Genomic DNA, 20,749 nt, shown 5'->3' on the forward strand with positions numbered 1-20,749 from the left:
GACAACCATGCAACAAATATTTGCAAACAAATACGTGAAAAACAAATGGAGAAACTGAGAAAGGGCTGCTGGGCTATGCAGACAAAAACAGTAGATTGTCAGTTCAACAACTACCTAGGCTTTTATGATTATGACTGAAACTTTAGTGCTGAAACTCCTAGCAACAAAGGTGAAAGGCAAACAGCATTATTTTTAATTAATTGACTTTAAAAGGAAGCCGGTAAGTTTTTTAAATGAGAAAGTGTTTTTCCTGGCACTAAATGCTAAAAGCAATTTACCCTAGAACCCATGCATCAGAAATATTCATGAGACCTTAATGAAGCACAGAACAGGAAAATGGACCTACCAAATGGACTAACTTCCTCTAACCAAACACATGGACACGTGCTTCACATTCAGTTTCTCATATCAACTTTTGCTAAAAGTAAAAGACAAACATTAAAAATTAAAGTAGTGAAGGCGCTTCTTGAGGAAGGGTCCAGCCAGGCAGCTTTCTAGAAATCTAACCACAAAGAAGACTCAACTCTGACTACCTGGGGGCCAGGCTGGTGGGTCCTGCCGGGCAGAGAGACAGACCGCAATGAGTGAAGACCATGGGGTCAGACAGACGATCAACGCTGTCGGCTTCTGGCCTCCATGGAGTACCCTTGGAAAGGGGTTGAAGGATTTTAAGGGGGAAACGATCCACTTGGATCTGCATTTCAGAAAACCATGGGGGCAACTGTGCAGACAAAGGACCAGAGTGAGGCCGTGGGGCTGGGAGTTCAGAGGCTGCTCGAGTTTTTCTGGAGAGCTGGCAATGACAGCCTGAGCCATAATTTAATGGGACTCAGTACCCGCCAAATCTTTGGAGCCTCTGACAGGTCAGCCGCACCTGTGAGGCATCTGGGATAGTGACGGTGCCCCAGGGCCAAGGATTCCTGCCCCGGAGTATGTTGTGGAGGGTTATCCCCACCCCCCGTCCACTAATGAGGTCCTTGCACAAGCAGAGAACATGTGAATTCTGCAGTTTTTAATGAAAATAAACAGAAAAAGAATGGTTCTGCCAGCAAGGGGCTGGAGGAGGCCTGGGATGAAATGGTCTCAGAGCCTGAGTAGCAGCAACGTTTCATTCCTCAGGGTCCTCATGGGCAGAGGAATACACAGCCTGCCTCCTCCCAGGAAGCTGGCTTCTTCTTGTTGAAGACTGATTCCCCGCAGAAACAATGTTCCCATCAAACAAACTTCTTGTACAATTTTATCTTGATAAGCACGATTCACAAAAGTCCACAAAACTTTTAGCAAAATTGTATTACAACAAGTTCTCTTCTCTCTCCCCAATCAAAGGGGAAAAAAAAGAAAAGAAAACCTTGAAATACAAACTGTAACTTAAGAGCTCAGCAAAATGAAAAGGCTGATCAATCAGCCTCGATTTTGCTAAGTCTATAAAGGAGCATCCAAGCCAGTCCTTCAAAATGGCCAAGAGCCAGCACTGCTGAGAAGTGCCTCACCTAAGGTAGCAGGTAGACCATGCCTAGGCCATTCCAGGTCCCAACCTGACCCGTATTCTAAAACCACGAAGGATTTTCTGACTTGTTTACAACTACTCAGGTCTCCCTCCAGTCCTGCCATACTATACTCACATGACCACACTTTGGTCGAATGTAAATCTGACATGTCCCCTTCTTTGAAGGCCCCTCAAAAGCTTCTGGAAAGCCCTCCATGACCTAATCCCAAACTACACATTGTTCATTAAATTCTTTCCCCATTTGTTGCTACTGGGCTAACTCTTAGCCTTCAAGGCTCAACTCGGGCATCAGCTTCCCGGGGAGCACCCTTCTAGTTCTGAGCGAAGCCAAGGGCCAGTCTGTCATCCACAGCCCTGGGGGCACACCTCTCACCACGTGAGACTGAGATTATCTGTTCAAGTCTGCATGTTCCTTCTCTCTTGCTTTTCTTCCCACCCCTGGCAGCAGCACATGGTCTAACACATCACAGATACTCCGTTGGTGTCAGCTGAACTACCTACTGAATGAAAGTCTCTTCTCCGACTTCCCTCTCTACATCTGACCTTCGATTTCCTGACCTAAAACTGTATGTCTTGGTGCGCACAAATGGGTTATTTTAACCACAAATCCGCAATGCTGAAGGGACCACAAGCTCCTCACAAATTCACCATTAATACAACTCATGTCAAAGAATGGCTGCTTCATTGTAAAGATTAATTAATTAATGTTAATGAACTAATGCCCAGACTCGAAATTGAAACTTTCCAAATACCTTCTCACACACTGAACAGTCTGAACAACTTTGGGGTAAAAATATCCCTTCTCTTCTCATTGTTTTTCTCAACACTATCTTTCAAAACACACACAGGCAACAAGAACAGCTAAGATATCATCAATATCTTTGAAAAGTCCTGTCTGAAACAAGAAGGGATTGTACTTAAGATATGACTAAAGAGTTGATCAGATCTCTTGTTCAACTTCTCCAAAGGATCCCTTATGTGCTCCATTTAAACACCTGCTTCCTCTTACTTGTATCTTGATCTGAACACCATCAATGCCTCTTAGATAAGAGCACCCCTCATCCTGAGCTTTTGTAAGGATAACAGACTTTCAAACACATCACGTCCTGATCACTTAGGATAAGAGTCAGGGAACTCAGATGTACATGGAAGCCTTGTAAAAGAGCAAAAAAGGCTGAGTAGAAAAACAACCTTGAGGACAACGACAAATGGCTGCCAACACTGGACTTGAGGGCGCCTTGGGGACTGAGGCAAACTGGAGAGACAGGTCTCAGCTGGAAGCACTCAGTCCCCAGCTCTTCTGATCCATGTCAGGCACAGACGTGGGCCTGATTCCAAGGTCTAAGTTCTCAAGAGCAGATGGAATCGACATGTGTGACCAAAACCTCCCAATCTGTAAATACTGGTGACCAATTTCATTTTTTTTAAACCCTGGGTACTCAAAGCACATCAGAACAGGCTTCAGGCCACTAGCTGGTGACATCTGCTTTCAGGCTAAGCTACCCATTGTCATTTTCAATGGCCCACTGATTCTTATAAATTTCAGTCTTCTCCAACGTGACAGAAAGATCTTTTGTGACTGGAAATACAGATGACCTGCCTAAGACTGGCACCAGTTGTTGGGCCCAACACCCAAGGCCCCAGGCTCCAGAACAGCTGGTTTAACACATCCATGTTAATCAACAGGAGTTGTGTGCAGCTCACCATTCCGGGACAGTTTTCCCTACATTTCAGCTCAATTATCCCAACTGGTTTCCACCAGGAGCCAGGGGAGAGGTGAAGGCAAATGGAATCCCTGAGGAACTGTTCCAAAGACCCAGAGAAAACAAAAGAAGTCTGGGAGAGAAAGAGATAATGACCCCAAGTTCATACAGGGAACTTGAGAGACAAAGGGTGAGGAGGCTATGACAGCTGAACTCAGAGACATGGAACTTCCGCAGAAAAGGAACAAGTCCTTCCAGCTCTAGAGGGAAGAAAAGGTAAATAAGCATGCGCACAAGAATGACAGAAATGCCATCAAACAAAAAGGAAGATTTTTATGACAGGGGCTTCCCTGGTGGCTCAGAGGTTAAAGCATCTGCCCGCAATGCGGGAGACCTGGGTTCAATCCCTGGGTCGGGAAGATCCCCTGGAGAAGGAAATGGAAACCCACTCCAGTACTCTTGCCTGGAGAATCCCATGGACAGAGGAGCCTGGTGGGCTACAGTCCACGGAGTCGCAAAGAGTCGGACACGACTGAGCGACTTCACTTCACTTTCACTTTCAGAGAAGCTCCTAGTCTGTAGCTGCTTTAACATAAGATTCATAGGACTATCTAGAAACCTCCCAGATCCATCTTTAAGGACCAAGCCTGACACTGAGCATCTAAAGAATCCTTTCTGTTCTGTGCGGTGCCTGCCAGTGAAACTCAATGTAAATGCCTTGCCGTGGCTCAGTCTCCTTTAAAGCATCTCCTTAGTCCTTTATCTGTTTTGGACACCTCTGGTTTATCTTGACAAACACTCTGTGAGCCCTGTCGCCTCACACTGTTCTCACACCTACTCTGCCCTCATGAGCTTGGCATAGAAAATCCATTTTAAGCTTGGATTTAAACAGAAATTTTCTTTATTCATTCATTTCTTCATCGACAAATGGGGAAATCTCACCTACCTCACAGTGGGGATTAGAAGAAATAATAGTCAACGGTTCCAACATAAATGGTGCCCAAATGTTCTTTTCTCTCCCCAGGCCCACAGTCTCCCAACCTCAGCCCCAACGTTGCTTTTTTTTCCAACTCTTTTTTTTTATTGAAGTATAGTTTATTTACAATGTTGTATTAAGTCCTGCTATTCAGCAAAGTGATTCAGTTATATGTATATATACATTTTAAAAATATTTTTCCATTATGGTTTATCATAGGATATTGAATATAATTCTCTGTGCTATACAGAGGACCTTATTTATCCAGTCTGTATATAAAAAGTTACCTCTGCTAATCCCCTCCCCCTTCATCTCTAACATTTTATAGTTTATGACCCTAAATGTCAAAAGTACAAAATTCTGAAATATTGACCGTACCAAACAGAAGCTGGAAGAGATACACAATTTATAAGTCTCAATTTCCTCTTCTTACTCATCAGTATAAATTTGCTCAGTGACAGATTAACTCAAGAACCATCATTTCCAAGAATTTAGATGCAAAGACACAATATAAAGCACACAGTAGCCCACATCAACAACCAGTGATAATTTTTATTGCCGCCTGTTATACTAGTTGCCAGGAATTTTTTTCGAAAATCTTGGATGTTTGCTTTAAATATAGTAATAAAAGAAAATATGACCGGCTGTTGAAGCCCATATGCTACTCCTTTTCAGAACTACAAAATGCTCATTCAGAGTTGGTTTGTACACAGCAAGGAGCAGCCGGAGGGGAGCCAGAGAACTCAATGAAAACTCAACTGTTTAGAAAACTAGTAAATAGAAAATTGGAGCTGTGTGTCTCTGGTTTCTTCTCATTTAAAGCCCCGGATGCAAATCAAGTTGATCCTTCAATTTTCATTACAGTTTCACTGAAGACTCAAATAGAACCTCTGGTTCATGATTTCTGTGCTACAAATCTCAGCTTCATCTATAGTTAATTCTCAGAAGCTTTAAGCACAGTTGACCGCTCTGTCCTGCTTGAAATAATCCCCATTCTCCTGGTTCTCCTCTCTTATCACTGGCTGTTCTTCCTGTTCCTTTGCTGGCTCCATGCTCCTCTGAATGTTACGTTACCTCCTGGCTTGGGCTTTCACCACTTTTCTCTTCCTTTCTTCCTACACAGGATCATGCCTGTTCCAACGACTTCAGACACTTCCTGGTACACGGGCAAATTCCAAATGTCTTTCTTGAAATAAAACCTTTCCCTGGGCTGTATACTCACACTGCCACCAAAGCTCAACGTCTTCACTTGAACATTTCAAAGGCCTGGCAAACTCATAGTGTTCTGAAATTACGCCCTTTCCCACCCCTACTAGTCTCCCTTATCACTGTAAGTAAGGTCCCCATCTATCCAGTTTCTCACACTCACTGATTCTTCTTTTCTCCCCCTCAGCTCTCGTATGCAAGTCCTTTCGCTTCTCTACTCCAAACACATCCCTGAATCTGTCTACCTCTGGCCACCTCCTCCCAGCCATCCTGAGACCCACGGTTCTCACTTTCCTGTGCATCAGACCATCTGGAGGGCTTGTTAAAACACAGACTGCTAGGTCCCCCACCAGAGTTTCTGATCCAGCAGGTGTGCGATATGGCTGAGACTCTGCATTACTAAGTTCCCAGGTGATTCTGCTGCTGATCCTGAGAACACCTCTGAGAACCATCACCCCACACCAGTCATTATCTCTCCTCTCCCTACCCAGGAACACCTGAATTACTGGTTGGCCCACCATCCTGCCTCCCTCTCATCTATTGTCTACTTACAAAGGCTCGGCAACTATTTAAAACATATCAGATTGTGTTAGTTGAAAATCAAATCCAAACTCCTTAGTTACCACAGTATATGTGGTCCAATGTGGCTTCTCTAGCTTCAGTGTTTGTTTGAAAGTGAAAGTGTTCGTCACTCAGTCGTGTCTGACTCTTCATGACCCCATGGACTGTAGCCCACCAGGCTCCTCTGTCCATGGAATTCTCCAGGGAAGAATACTGGAGTGGATTGCCATGTCCTTCTCCAAGAGATCTTCCAGAATCAGGAGTCAAACCTGGGTTTCCTGCTCTGAAGGCAGATTCTTTACTGTCTGAGCCACCCCAGGGCCTTTGCACATTCTGCTGACTCAGCCTAGAAGCCCCTCCCCTCACTCTTCTCTTGATTGTTTTCTCTTTTCACACAGGGATTACCTTAAATGTTACCACCTCAAAAATGTCTTGTCTAGCTACCTTACATAACCCCTCACTCCACTCCAAATTCCCTATCACTATACCTTTTTGACAGATTTTAGCTTTGCCACAAATAGCATGTGCATATATATCACACACACACATATATATATATATGTTTGCCTGCCTCACTGCCTAGACAGCTAGTCAAGCCACAGCTGTCATATCTGCTGTATACTCAGCACAGTACTTGGTATGCATATAATACATACCAAATAAATTTCTATTGGATAGATTGATAAATGAATAAGTAACAAACCTTACAACAAGAGAAGGCGATGACTTCAAATTTCTGAGATAATCAAACTACTTTCCAGATTATTTGATTCAGTCTCTTTAAGACAAGTTAATTATCTTCCCAACAAGTCAAAACAATACCATACGAGAGCCGTGAGGTGGGGGGTTGAGCAGGGGGGAATACAGCTGAACACAAATCATTTCCATGAAAAGAGACCCATGGCAGAACCCTAAAATCTGGAAGTAGACTGTCTTTTCCAGTACTTTTTTTTTTTAAGATCACTAAATATCAGCCTTCACAGCAGATGACACTTTTACAAATACTTACAGATTAAACAGCTCATAGTATATGACAATATGTCAACACCCTTTCAAAGAATATATATTCCTGCCTCACATAATGGGAAATATTCAAGTTTCAACTAATTCTCCACCACATGGATGATGGAAACCTCATCTCAGGGCACAGTTCAGGGAATTGGTCTCCATAGATACTCAGTAATAAATCAGGCAAATGATCACAAAACTCAAAGGAACCTGGACCCCTCACCCCTCAAATAGTGTCTGCTCGTCTCTGATCCCTGATAGAAGGCCTACTCCATGTTTGCTCATGCAGCAAAGATTTGTTGAGGAAGAAGTCAAATAATACATTATGGGCATTCATAGCAGTATTCTGCATCACAATGCCACTGATATACTCCCCCTAAAAAGAAACTTATCACATTTCAGCTTAAAGCCCTCTGACAGCTCCCAGGGGCCTTTGGGGAAAACTCTGCATTCCTCAGTGTGGCCCGTGAGCCCTTTCTGACCTGATTTCCCAGCTGCTGTTTCCAGCTACATCTCTCACCACTCCCCAGATCCTCCTCTCGTGATTCTGTAACAACACTTGTTCCCCTCAGATCGTTTCCTTGCTCGGCAAACCCTCTACTGGCCATCTCCTCCTCATCTGACTAATTCTAGCTCTTCCTCAGCACTTAGTGTGGTGTCACAAATGTGGGTCACATGCCACACTCTAGGCTTCTCACCACTGCTCTTCCTGGACTCCATGAAAACAGTTCATTTACTTGACTTCTCCCTTCTCCTTGGGCTTCCCTTGTGGCTCAGCTGCTAAAGAATCTGCCTGCAATGCAAGAGACCTGGGTTCGATCCCTGGGTTGGAGAGATCCCCTGGAGAAGGGAAAGGCTACCCACTCCAGTATTCTGGCCTGGAGACTTCCATGGACTGTATAGTCCACGGGGTCGCAAAGAGTCGGACGCGACTGAGCAACTTTCACACTTTCCCTTCCCCTTGACTGCACTGTGACATCCCTGAGGGTCCAATCTGGGCCATATTACTTTCCCATCCCAGCACCGAACACGGGGCCAGACACATGCAGGGTTCAAAAGACAGGAACAATACACAACAGGCAGAAGCAATCAAACAACCATTAGTGGATGAAAGGACAAAGAAAATGGGGTATATCCATATCGCGGGATATGATTCAGCCTTAAAATTGAAGGTAATCCTGTCATATGCAACAACATGGATGAACCTTAAGGACCTTATGCTGAAGGAAATAAGCCAGGCTCCAGGCTTACTGAGTCCATTTATGTGAGGAATCTTAAACAGTCAAACTCTTAGAAAGTAGAATGGTGACTGCCAGGGACAGAGGGGACAGGGAAAATGAAGTGGGTACAAAGCTTCAGTTTTGCAGGATGAGAAAGATCTCAGGATCTGTTGCACAGCAGTGGGCATAGACCTAACAGCGCTATACTATACACTTAAAAATGCTACAGACGACGGGGCTTCCCTGCCGTTTCCTTGATCAGGCCAAGCACAGGTCCACCTCGGGGCCTCCTTCACATCCCCAGCTGGAATGCCTCCACTCCCACCACGGAGTTCTCTACTGAATGTCCTCAAGTTCCCAACAATCACCATCCCTGAAACAGCACACTCTCACCTCATCGGTCCCCTAACCTCCTTGTTCTTATTACTACTGGATGTTTTGTCACGTGCTTATCTACCTAAGCATTCACTGTCCATCTCCCCACTAGAATACAGGGCTCAGAGACTTGTTTTGCTTGCTGCCGTATTCCCAACACCTGCAAAATCCTTGGCTTACAGTAAACACTCACATGTTTGTTAAATACCTGAAGAGCGAGACACATTCAGCCCTATACGGTATGAGAAACCACGACACTTAACACTCTTAGACAGCCATGCCAAGCTTAAGTATCCTGCAAAAATGAGCAGCAACTTCCCAACACCAGAAACTTACCTCTCGTTTTCTTCTGACCAGTGGGTTTACTAAGACAGCTTTGCTGTCAGTCCCTCTATCAACAGGGGGCCCCCAACATGTATTGAATCGTGAGGTGTGACACTCTTCAGCATAATTAGCACCTTGCATTAAGGCTGCTACACTGCTGGTCAGGGTGTATCCAGCTCTGTAAGTGATAACAGGAGGGTGTCCCTCCACAGGCGGTCCAACTCTCCTCCACACTCCCCAGTCTGGGGTCTGCAACCCTCTGCAGCAGCTGTGGACAGCAGAAGGCATTCCTACAGGCCAGCTCTTTGGTGGGATGTTAAATGAGGTAAACTTTCACGATCCATGACTAGTTAGAGGATTATCTTACCAGGCACTCCCGAACTGCTGACTTGGGATGCCAGGCAGATACTCATGGCTTTTCTCTTTTCTCTGTGCCTTTTTTCCTTCCACCATGATGATTAATTCCTACAACTGATCACTACCCTTCTATCATTCTATTCTGAGCTAGAAAAACCAAGTTCGCTAGGTCCTGAGCCAATCTTTTAACCTCTTGTAACTTGATCCTTTATATGTGAAAACAATAGCTGACCGGGTTGGGGAATGAAACAAGCAAGCAAATGAGCCACCTGTCCTTTGCACAGCAGCAGGAATGTGAAGATGAATACAACAGTCCCTATCGCCAAGGGTGTATACTCTGCTGACTATCCATAAAATGAGCTGTCACAAAAACTGGAAAAAATAACCAGGATCTACTTCCATGATTTTCAAAAATCTTTGCGACCACTGACAAATTCCTCAAGGTCACCTTCAACTAAGACAACCAACCAAGCTTCAGGAATACTGTTCAATTTACATTCTTTATCCATTCCTTCTCTGTCTCACTGAGAATATATTTTTTTCTACCAACATTTTCCAAATGTTGATCCAGATCCACAAAGTAGATATTCCTTCTAAACCTATCCATCTACAGATTGTTATTTCTCTATCTGTTAGAATTCAAGAGCTACCTGGCCACAGGTTACAGTGAGAGAAAACTTCCAAAGTTGGAATTACTTGGAATATTTGCAAAACACCAAAGGGAGAGGGGGAAAAAAGTGCTCCTGGTGGGGAAAAAATGAATCCCACCATCACGCCTCTCTCTCCCCCCAAAGTCTCCTTCCTCGGGAGCATGGACCATGAGTCATCATGATGCCTGTGGAGCTGAATGGAGCAAGCCAGCCAAAGAGATGGGGCACTGAACTGGGTGGAACGGTGATCTGTTAAAAGACAAGATCCTAGCTTTGCTCTTAGAGAGAGGAACTACCTGAATATTGATAAGGATGGCAGAGAGACGTCAAAATTGGGTTCATGCGACAGCAGTAAGTTATCAGAACTTCACTGCAAGTCTGCTCCTTAGAGGGTGTCAGCCTAAGACTACCACTCAGGTAACGCCTGTCCAAATCCAGTTAGATCAAGGAATTTCCCACTACAGTATAGAGGTAGCGTTTTTCAAATCATTATAATGGAGAGACTGTGTTAATAAAGGTTACTAGATCGTGAAAAACAGCAGATTCTGGTGGCCAAGCAACTCAGAGGGAATGCCGAGGTGGGCTGAGGAAGAAGTTAAATAAGGCTGAGTGCGGCTTCACCGTACTTCCGGCATTTTCCTATGCAGCTTTTAGGGAGAATAAGACAACTTTCTCTCTTTTCTCAGCTGATAACTTACATGGAAAGGATTCCACAACTAGAAGTGATGGGGACACTCACTCCTCAAGTGTTCACTGAGGTCCATGGGCCGCACAGTGTGCTGAGTGCTGCGGGTTACAACAGCTCCACCTTGGGGGTGTCCACGGTCAAGGGGTCAACCCACCTCACCAGGGAACTCCCTTCCCACGTGAGACTAGGCAGCAGGGCTACTAACCAATGCCAACACCTCTGTGTTGGAAAACAGTGGTCCTTGAACAACGTGGGTGTTGCGTGAAGTGGAAAATCTACATCTAACATAGAGTCGGCCTCCTTATACACAGGTGCCGCTCCTCCACCTCCTTGGGCTCAACAGCCCCAGATGTGTGGTACTGTGGTATTTACTACCAGAAAGAGTACATGCTATAGCCATATAAATGGATCCCAGGTGGCACAGTAGTAAAGAATCCTCCTGCCAATGCAAGAGACTCAGGAGATGCAAGAGATGTGGATTCAGTTCCTGGGTCGGGAAGATTCCCTGGAGTAGGAAACGGCAAACCACTTCAGTATTCTTGCCTGAAGAATCCCCATGGACAGAGGAGCCAGGCAGGCTACAGTCCATGGGGTCACAAAGTCAGATATGACTGAGCGACTGAGCACACATACATAAGTAGATCCATGCTGCTCAAGCCTGTGTCGTTCAAGAGTCAATTGCAGTTATTTTCTTGGAGGAGAAATGGTCATCGGCACAGCAGTAACCTGAGGTTGGCATTGCCAGTGAATGCTGAAGCCAGCTCGGGGAAAGCCCCGCTGCTGCTCAAGCTTCCCCAGGCCAAGACACATCTAACAACTTTACCGGCCAAACCTGAAAACCACTTTTCCTCTGCTTCCTGCTTTCTCCTCCTAAGTGTCCTAGCTGCTCTGGGATACATTCTGACCCAGAAATCAAGTGTGAGTACTTCAACAGACAACAATATGCAAATCCCGTAGCAGGAGAGAACGCTGAAAATTATATGCAGCATTCACCGACCTGCACACACATTTATGTCACCTGAACAGTATGTGTGTATGTGTGTGTTTAATCCAGAGCACTTTAACAATTATCCTATTTATTCCTTTGCATCAAAACACTGATTTCTTTACAACTAACTGAAAGAAATGAAAGGCTTAAAACAGTATTAAAGACTTAAATTTCTTTTCCTGAATATTATCTAAATGTAACATTACATGTATGTTGTGTTCTGTTGATTCCATTATCTTCATTTTTGGAAGGTTTTTTTTTATCTGGAAAATCACTTTAACCTCTCCTATTTACATAAAGTGCCCAGGCTGGAACATTCCTGAGGTTTACAGTAACAGGGTGACGAGTTTACCATTAATTTATTCATTCATTCAAGTGTCATGTTCCCCAGAACCTTCTTGGTTTCGCTGAAGCTGAATCACACCCTCCTCAAGCTTCTCAAACATTCGGTACGGCCTCTACCAGAGCTCTGATCTCACCTCCAGAGCTCCTAGATCACCTGACCCTCTGTAGGTCTGGTAACAAATCGAGTACAAATGTCTTTTTTCTTGCTTTGCCACAGAGCCTCCTAAACTCCTGTAACCCAGTAGGTGGGTGCTAGATAAAGAGAGAAACACTGTCAATGACCACTTCTTTTGACCAGTGACTCTATTATATGCAACCAGGTGCTGTAAATCCTCCCCTCAGTGGGTAATTCTAACCGTTGCCATTCTGGACATTTCTGTAAAAGACAAGGAGAGGCCAGGTAACTAGTGTGTGTAGAACGGGGAGTATACCTGTCAGGGGGTGGGGGAGACAGACCTACATAGCACAGGAAAGTCTAGTTAAGGTTCCTCCCATTCCTGACAGTCTAAGAAGGAGGCCGATCATACCCCTCCCACCTGCACTCCAGAGAAGCTGAGAGAGCACTTCTGCTGCATCTCCACAGCTTCGCCAAGAATATAACAACCTTGAGGGGGTGCAGGTGGGGGGAGAAATATTATCTTAAATGTCTGACCAGCCCACAGGGAGAGACTGTTGACTGCAAGGCTTTGCTTCCTTTTTATTTCTGCACAAGACCTAGTCAAAGCATGCCATTTGTTGGGGGGATAAAACAGGTTATGATACACAAAAAGCTTAGAAACAGCTCCCAGCAGATGGTCAGCACTTGATGTCTGTTAGCTATTAATATCATTTTCTGTTTAGTTGGGACAAAGATAAATCATGACATTTCAGTGACAGTTTTATCCTCCTGATCCTCTGACGTGTCCACCGTGTCATTATTCAGTCACACGAGCAAACAGACCAGAGGAATCACAATCCTAAAACAAAGCAAAAAGCCCACCCACCCTTGGGACTTGTCTGGCAGTCCAGTGACTAAGACTCTGCAATTTCAAGGCAGGGGGCACGTGTTTGATCCTTGGTAGGGAAACTAAGACCCCACACACCATGTGGTGGGAAAAAAAATTTTTTTTTTTTAATTTTTTTAAGGTAGTCACCCTCCCCTGCAAGTTTAGGGCAATGGCTTTGCCAATGTAGATGCAACAAAGGAGGTATTGCTTCCTGTAAACCCCATAGAAACCATCCAGTGGTGCCCAGCCCTCCTCTAAAACCTGCCTCTAACCAGAGAGTCAGCAAGAGGGAGAATGCTCCCATTTCACCAAATCGAAGTGCTTTTTCTCTTTAGTAGCAATGCCACAAACATAGTAGAAATACCACTATATGCCGGGTACATTTTGGGACTGGCAAAACAGACAAAATTGCCTGTTTTCATTGATTAGACCTCAATGATTAATCTTCTTTGACTAGTGTCTGAATATAACATGTGCAGGTGGCTTTGTTGATAGATACGCCAGGCAGGCAGGAATTAACTAACCCACTCAGGGAGTCATAATTGTTTTCTTTTTAAGAGGTGAGTACATGTAAAGAATATTTCCCAAATCTGCAGCAATGTTATTCCACAAAACATTTTATCTAGTTTATTAGATAAATTAGAAGTTTGGGAGTAACATAGACACACTACTATATATATAAAACAAACAATGAGAACCCGCTGTTTAGCAAGGGAACTATATTCAGTACTTTGTAATAACCTATAATAGAAAAGAATCTGGAAAAGAATATATATACACATATACACACATACATGTGTGTAACTGAATCAATTTGCTTTACCCATGAAACTAACAATATTGTAAATTAACTATATTTTGAACTGTGGTGTTGGAGAAGACTCTTGAGAGTCCCTTGGACTGCAAGGAGATCCAACCAGTCCATTCTGAAGGAGATCAGCCCTGGGATTTCTTTGGAGGGAATGATGCTAAAGCTGAAACTCCAGTACTTTGGCCACCTCATGCGAAGAGTTGACTCATTGGAAAAGACTCTGATGCTGGGAGGGATTGGGGGCAGGAGGAGAAGGGGACAACAGAGGATGAGATGGCTGGATGGCATCACTGACTCGATGGACATGGTTTGAGTGAACTCCAGGAGTTGGTTATGGACAGGGAGGCCTGGCGTGCTGCGATTCATGGGGTCGCAAAGAGTCGGACACAACTGAGCAACTGAACTGAACTTAAGTTTAAAAAAAATTTTTTCTTAAGATTCCTACTTTTTAGGAGGTAAGCCCCTCCTTAGGAAATATAATAAATTATGGGTCCCAGAAAAATGAATACAGATGAAGTTGGCATGCATATTCCAGCAGGACTAGGAAAGTTAGTCTGATAAACACAGGATAAGCTTTGTATGCATCTCCTCTCCTGAAAGGGTCACCATTCTCCCTTAATTAGCTGCTATCAGATTTATATACTCCCTGCCTTTTAAGGAAATCTAATTCTTTGAAATTAGCAGAACTTTCAGTGTCAGATGGCACAGTTTTGAAGTAAGCATGCCACTAAATAAAACCTTACCTGAATTATTACACTAATGTTTTCAAGTGTGAAGTATAAAAAGTCATTTCATTACTCATAAACATCCACAGAAATCAGAACAAGAAGTGGGCTGAGCGATGCCCAGCACAGGCTGCGAAGCAGAGGATTCCTCTGATGAATAAATTGGAATGATTCACAATTAATCTAATTAGTTTACTTAACACGAAACCTCAGGCTTCTGCAGCGCTAGCGCAGGACCCTTAAAAAGAAGTTCTTAGCTGTTTTCAATACAGCAACTCCTTCCCATGTGACTTACCTTCCTGTGTCTACATTAAGTGGCCTAATTTGTGAATAAAGAGCTAATAATGGATGTCAACAAGTCCAGCCTCAGATAAACACAATTTTCAAATTTTGCTGTTCACTTGAGTAAGGCTTTACTAAGTATGGGATGTATCCAGATCCCACTTCAGGTCAAAAGAAAAAGTACTCCTACTTTCCCTACTGGGCACCTCATAAACTTGGGTGAGCAATAGCCTTCAGGAGGCAGCACTGGGTTTTCTATCTAGGTCATTAAGACCAGGTTGACATCCAGGCACTTCAGGACGCTGCCCACTTAATTGACATCCCACATGCTACTGGGGCAGCAGGAACACCTCTCCCAGGTAACATCACTCCTCCTGGGTGGCAGCCTCCTAAACACTGCCTCAGGTTTTATCCTCAACAGGGAACTGTAGGCCAAGGGGTTGTTTTAGACAATGGGGACCCCAAAGAATGTCTTGCTTAGGCAATTCAGGCCACCCGCCCCCTTGAGCTGGAGGACTTGAGGCATGGGGTGGAAGAAAGGGGACAAGAAAAGGTGAGGTGCCTTCCACAAACGCTTCTCACCTCTTGCAATAGGATTTGTGAAAAACAGTTCAGAAAGGATTATTTAAAAAAAAAAGCAAATTGTGCTAGCCTGGAGCTTAGTTTATCAGGCTCCCCAAAGAAGAGAAAAGAACACCAAATCTGAAGAGGATTTTTCTCAAGGTCACATCAAGGCCTGATAATCAAGGTCATCCAGTCTTCCCTTTTCCTTACTCTCTGCATCTATTCAGGAGCCCAGATCAGCTGGTTCTGTCCCCAGAAGGTCTTTCACCTCTCCCCATCCCCTCCTTTCCAGTTCTACTGCGGATGCTCCAGTCTTGGGCCACCCAGACAGCTGTCAAACTGGTGCCCTGCTGCGCTCCTTCCAACCCACTGTGCACACAGCTGCCATAGCAATCTCCCAGGCAGACCTTTCCTCCTGCGCCACACCTCCTCAGCTCCTCGGTTCAGACAGAACAAATTAAAGACTGCCCGGTCTGATACATACCACACCCAGTCCTGCGTATAAAAGATGTTTGAGCAAGAGGGAGCTAATAACAGAAACAAAACGAATATGCTTCCTGGCTTCTCTCTCTTTCCCTCTCTTTCCCTCTCTCTCCCTTCCTTTCTCTTTCTTTATATAAGTTAATATTTACTTCCTCACTACTTCCAGAAAGAATGAGATGACTTAAAATGCAGATCTTAAACATTTTTTTAACTAAAACAAGAATGAGAAGACAAGGAGGAAAAGACGGATAAGATTTAGAAGCTCTATAAGAGAAGCTTTTGGTACAGAGTGAACAAAATTTAGTCTTCCAGGATGAAGAATATGAAAACAATATTATGAGTTATGGTTCTCATTCTCTAATAAAATGGAGCAAATAGAATTAAAAAAAAAAAAAAAAACCTTCCTAACTCAACTGTGAAAGAAACAATCCCCAAAATATACCTTAAAAAAGAAATAAAATGATCAGCGTCCTCAGTGACAGTTTTTACTTTGCAAATTACAGAAACAGTCCTCAAGCCTCTCCCCTCTGCTCAACTTCCTGATTAAAAACTAAGGGCCTACTGATAAATCTTGCTTCTAGAAAAACCACCCTAGGACAACCGGACCACATCTCCAGGTGCACTGACTTCAAGCAGCAATTCAATAGTTGTGCCACGATGAGGATTTAATAATTGGCCCTTTGGCATACGATGGCATAGCCATCTTTTCCAGAATCATTAAGACAAATAAAAACTGAGACCCTCTCAGGCCCTGGGGAGACAGCAGTTCTCCAGCTGTCCACCAAGCTGGAGAACCACAAGGACGGTGTTTCCTGACAAACACAAACAGCCTGATTTGTGTGTGTCAGGGCTCACTCTTGACTCCACACAATGCTCTGCCTGGCAGCCAGGGTTCCCTGTAGGATTTTTAACCTGGTTTAGGGTAATCATTTCACTAATTAATTGAGGCTCCTTTCAGTTCTACCTTTTGAGTTGTAACAAGCATTTCTCAGCTTGTATCAAGAAACATTCTGCAATTTAATGTCACCCACAAACCTCATCAGCACTGGCTTCACTACTAATAATGAGACTGAAGACTTTCAGCTATGACCAAGGCTTAACATTTAGCCTTTTTTCTTTTTCAAAAAAGGAACAAATGTAGAACAGTATGTCTTAAATTTCACAGTATTTCTTAAACATTATGTGCACATAATCACTTAGACTGCAGGCACCAGTTTTGTAGGTCTGAGAGGGGCCAGCATTCTCTAGTTCCAACAAGCTCCCAGGTGATGCGAAAGACACTGGTCCATGGACCACAGTTTGAGTAGCAAGGGACTAGGTAGACTCTGCTTCTATTTAAGTTTATTGTATCTAATTCTGAGTGAGCACAGAGAAAGAAAAACTAAGCTTAGAAAACTGATGCATCAGATCCTAGAAATTTTTTTGGAGAGAGGTACCTTCCTATGTATGACAAAGGTGTGACACAAAGCATACATTTTGTCAGAGAATAAGATTTCCTGCATGCATACTAAGCTGCTTCAGTCATGTCTGACTCTTTGCAACCCCATGGACTGTAGCCTGCCAGGCTCCTCTGTCCATGGGATTCTCCAGGCAAGACTACTGGAGTGGGTTGTCATGCCCTTCTCCAGGGGATCTTCGTGACCCAGGAATTAAATCCATATCTCATATCTCCTGCATTGGCAGGCAGGTGCTTTACCACTAGTGCCACCAAATCACATGCCTTGAAGGAAACACACCCACACACACACACGAAAAAAAAGTTGGAGAGAAAGGAAGGAAGGAAGTGGTACTTATCAGGAAAGCTGTGGAGAGCCAGGGCCCTAGTGTGGCACCCTCCAGCCCAGAGCCAGTACGTGGGGAGGCCTTAGGTTGACAGTGGCAGGGGCAACAGCTACGATTTCTGCAAGTGGAACGTTTGTAACTGTAGAGTACCTATCATTCTCAAACAGTGAGCAATGAGCACGAGAAGGATCAGAGCCAAGGCTAGAATTGACGTGCGGGAGAAAACCTCACCACAACACAGGATTCCTAGAATTAGATAGGGTAGACTGGAAAATGTTCCTTCAGGCAGGGGAAATGAGCACTGTCCTTATAATCTGAGATATATGGCCTCGTCCACATTCCTCCCTGACTTCTGCAAACAAGGGAGGGAGGCCGGCCGGCTACTCCCAGGCTTCAGTTTCCTCATCTGAACAATGGAGAAGATAAGAGAATCCACCTCATGCATTTACGGAGCAGTTTCAACTGCTTACTTTATATAATACAGGCATATAGGAAGCCTTTAATACATGGGAGCTTCTATCGTTTTTCTTTTTTCTCTATTCAACAAAATGTGTGTGCAGCGGAACACACAGTCTCTGAAGCACCAACCCTTCTATAACATCCTATGACTCAGTGATTCTTTTCAGTCCCCTCTAAGACTTTGTTGCTATTTCTCTGACTCTAAAGCAAATCGGCTCATAAGCAAAATCTTAAATATGTAGTCAAATCTAAGCATCAGAAAACTAAGTTATGATGGGGCATTTGTACACACTATAGCCATCTCTGTCATAGCCAGGTCTTACAATAAAGCCAAGTATATGCTCAACTGCTGATAAATATCTGTAAGGAAAATGAAGATTCCATTAAGAAAACATATATCAGCATGGATATACAGAGCTACTAACAGAGAGGAATAGCAAAAATTAGTTTGACTATAATTATGATATATATACACACACACACACACACATACATACACATTAAAGAAAAATAAGCTAGCTTTAAAATTGGGCAGAAAAAGACCTGCCAAACAATTCAGACTTTCTCTATGATTCTTTTTCTTTAAATTGAAGTATAGTTGATTTATAAGGCTGTGTTAGCTTCAGGTGTACAGCAAATTGATTGTAATAGATATGTTCTTTTTCAGATTCTTTTCCATTATAGGTTATTATAAGACATTGAATATAGTTCCCTGTGCTATACAATAGGGCCTTGTTTCCTTCTATATAGTAGTGTGACTCCTCAAGGATTCTTTATTTCTTTTACCTACAATATTTCTCCCAATGTTCAAGTGTGTGAACCACTATCATTAGAAAAAGATCAACTAAGAAGAAAACACAGAATAACTGAACACACAATTTAAAAATCTCATTGGACTCAATGTACTATCTTTTCCACTTCTTGTTTCCCTGGGACTCGCTTTAGCAAAATTCATCCTGCGCTTTACATCCTTTGGTTTCTCATGCTCATTCCAAGGAGTGAAAGAAATCATTGAGAGGCAAGAAATCAGAAGGACTTGGCCAACCTGCAGATAAGTGAGCCCTAAAACATATTTATTTGAAAGTTCAAAACATCTTTAAAATATACTACTTCTGGTTTCTCCCAAATAACCTTAAAAAACAAACAAACAAAAAGAGCTGTTTTCCCTGGGTAACGACCTAAAAACCTTAGAAATGTGAGCACTGTTGGTGCACACAAGCAAGTCTTTGTCCTCAACTCTCTGCTCAACTGCTAACTCGTTTCCTGGTCCAGGAACCCAGCCCCTCATCCCCAAGCTACACCGCTCACCCTGCCTTTTCGATTCTAAACATCATCCATCCAGATGGGTCTCAGCCAAGCACCCTCACCCCAGCTTCCTTCTATCCACTATCTCTCTCTGCAGCCTTGGAGACTCAAGAGCACACTGATACTAAAAACACAAAATGATCAAAGAAGCAACTTGACCAAGGAGAGAAAAGTCCCAGGGAAACAAGCTAGGCCACCCGAACTGGGCCTGTGGGCAAGCGGGGCAGGGGGCCAGGCAATTTCCTGTCCCGGCAGGAAGGCCATCCCCCAGGTGGGCTACAGGCTGCACAGAAGGGTGGGAGGAGAGAAGGACCCCTCTCTCTCCCTCTGGGCAAATATTCAGGTCACTCCTTTCGTAAATTTAAGGACAGTGTGTTTCCTCTCCTATTAACCATTCCCACACTTAGGGAAATAACTCCATTCATTAGGAGAAAAAGAAAAATTATTTTGCAGCTGAAAATGCAGGAGGCAAGCCCAGCTCACACACAGTCTTTTGCAGGGTTCTCACAGGTCCAATTTGAGAGGAGGGTTTCTTTGCCATCCTCACAGACTGTGCTTCACTGAAGGAAACAGCAGCAATTAAATGAAAGCTCTTGGCAACTCAGAACCGGAAACAAGGATTTCTTCTCCTCCCCACTCATTCCCCTCCTTTGACTTTTTTTTTTTTTTTTTTAACGGAGTCATGCAAAGGAAATTTCAGGCACAGGCACGAACAGAGGTGGGACATAACAGAATTCTGCCAGCTGTTTCCTTAAATAATGCAAATCCCCTTACCACCTGGCAACACTTCAAACAACTATCTTCAGTAATTTCTTAGGGAAAAGATAAGTTATTTGAATATCCCAATAAGAAGACTGAATGACCATCCCCCTCTCATGAAAGTAAACTCTGAAAAATTTCCGCATCAGAATATTAATTTTCCAAGCAAGAATGTATCCTCAAATAAAAAGACTTATCACACATTAGAGGAAAAAAAAATGTTTGGAATTAAAATTCCACATGTATTATGGGTGTGGTCCTCAATTTATGTTTTTATATTCACGAAATTTTGTCTTTTTAAAAGCATATGTTTTGCAATCATCCTGGCTATTTTCCCAGGAGGAAAAATAAAATTGGTGGAATAAGAGAAAGAATGCCTAAAATTTGGAAATCATCTTTGGGATCTTAGCGACTGATGGTTTCTTGTCTTTGGGATATATACTCTCATAGTAAAGTAGTTGAGCAGTCGAATAAAATTTCAGCAGGTTTATTACAAACCAGAGGCCCAGTCCTTGGTGAGGCTGCTGGAAAGGGCATCCTTGGTGCCTTGAAATTTATTCGGGCTCATCCAAAATGAAAGGGCGTGGGACAAGGTGTAGAGAGGATGGGTCAGAAAAAGGTTTTCGCCCTTCACCTTGACAAAACGTCTTCCAATTTTTTAAGTGTGTAACTTACAACGTATTTA

At 43.5% G+C, this 20,749-nt stretch overlaps 2 protein-coding genes across 11 annotated transcripts in view; one reads left to right on the plus strand and one right to left on the minus strand.

The window, feature by feature from the left end:
- The window catches only part of CARMIL1 (capping protein regulator and myosin 1 linker 1), a 306,964-nt gene that overhangs the window by 257,393 nt on the left and 28,822 nt on the right, over positions 1-20,749 (minus strand). The gene's annotated exons all lie outside the window — the stretch shown is intronic.
- LOC109576737 (vesicle-associated membrane protein-associated protein B-like) overlaps positions 1-20,749 on the plus strand; it is a 174,623-nt gene that overhangs the window by 65,573 nt on the left and 88,301 nt on the right. For 2 of the 4 annotated variants that reach the window (XR_011563294.1, XR_011563296.1), the window contains exon 3: positions 1-14,116. This exon is cut by the window's left edge. The exons of the other annotated variants lie outside the window; for them this stretch is intronic. The gene's annotated coding sequence lies outside the window, so the exon portion shown is untranslated. Of the gene's footprint in view, positions 14,117-20,749 lie in introns of those variants that run through there. 4 annotated transcript variants of the gene reach the window in all.

The sequence above is a fragment of the Bos indicus genome, chromosome 23 (genome assembly GCF_029378745.1).
Source record: "Bos indicus isolate NIAB-ARS_2022 breed Sahiwal x Tharparkar chromosome 23, NIAB-ARS_B.indTharparkar_mat_pri_1.0, whole genome shotgun sequence".
Classification (NCBI taxonomy): domain Eukaryota; kingdom Metazoa; phylum Chordata; class Mammalia; order Artiodactyla; family Bovidae; genus Bos; species Bos indicus.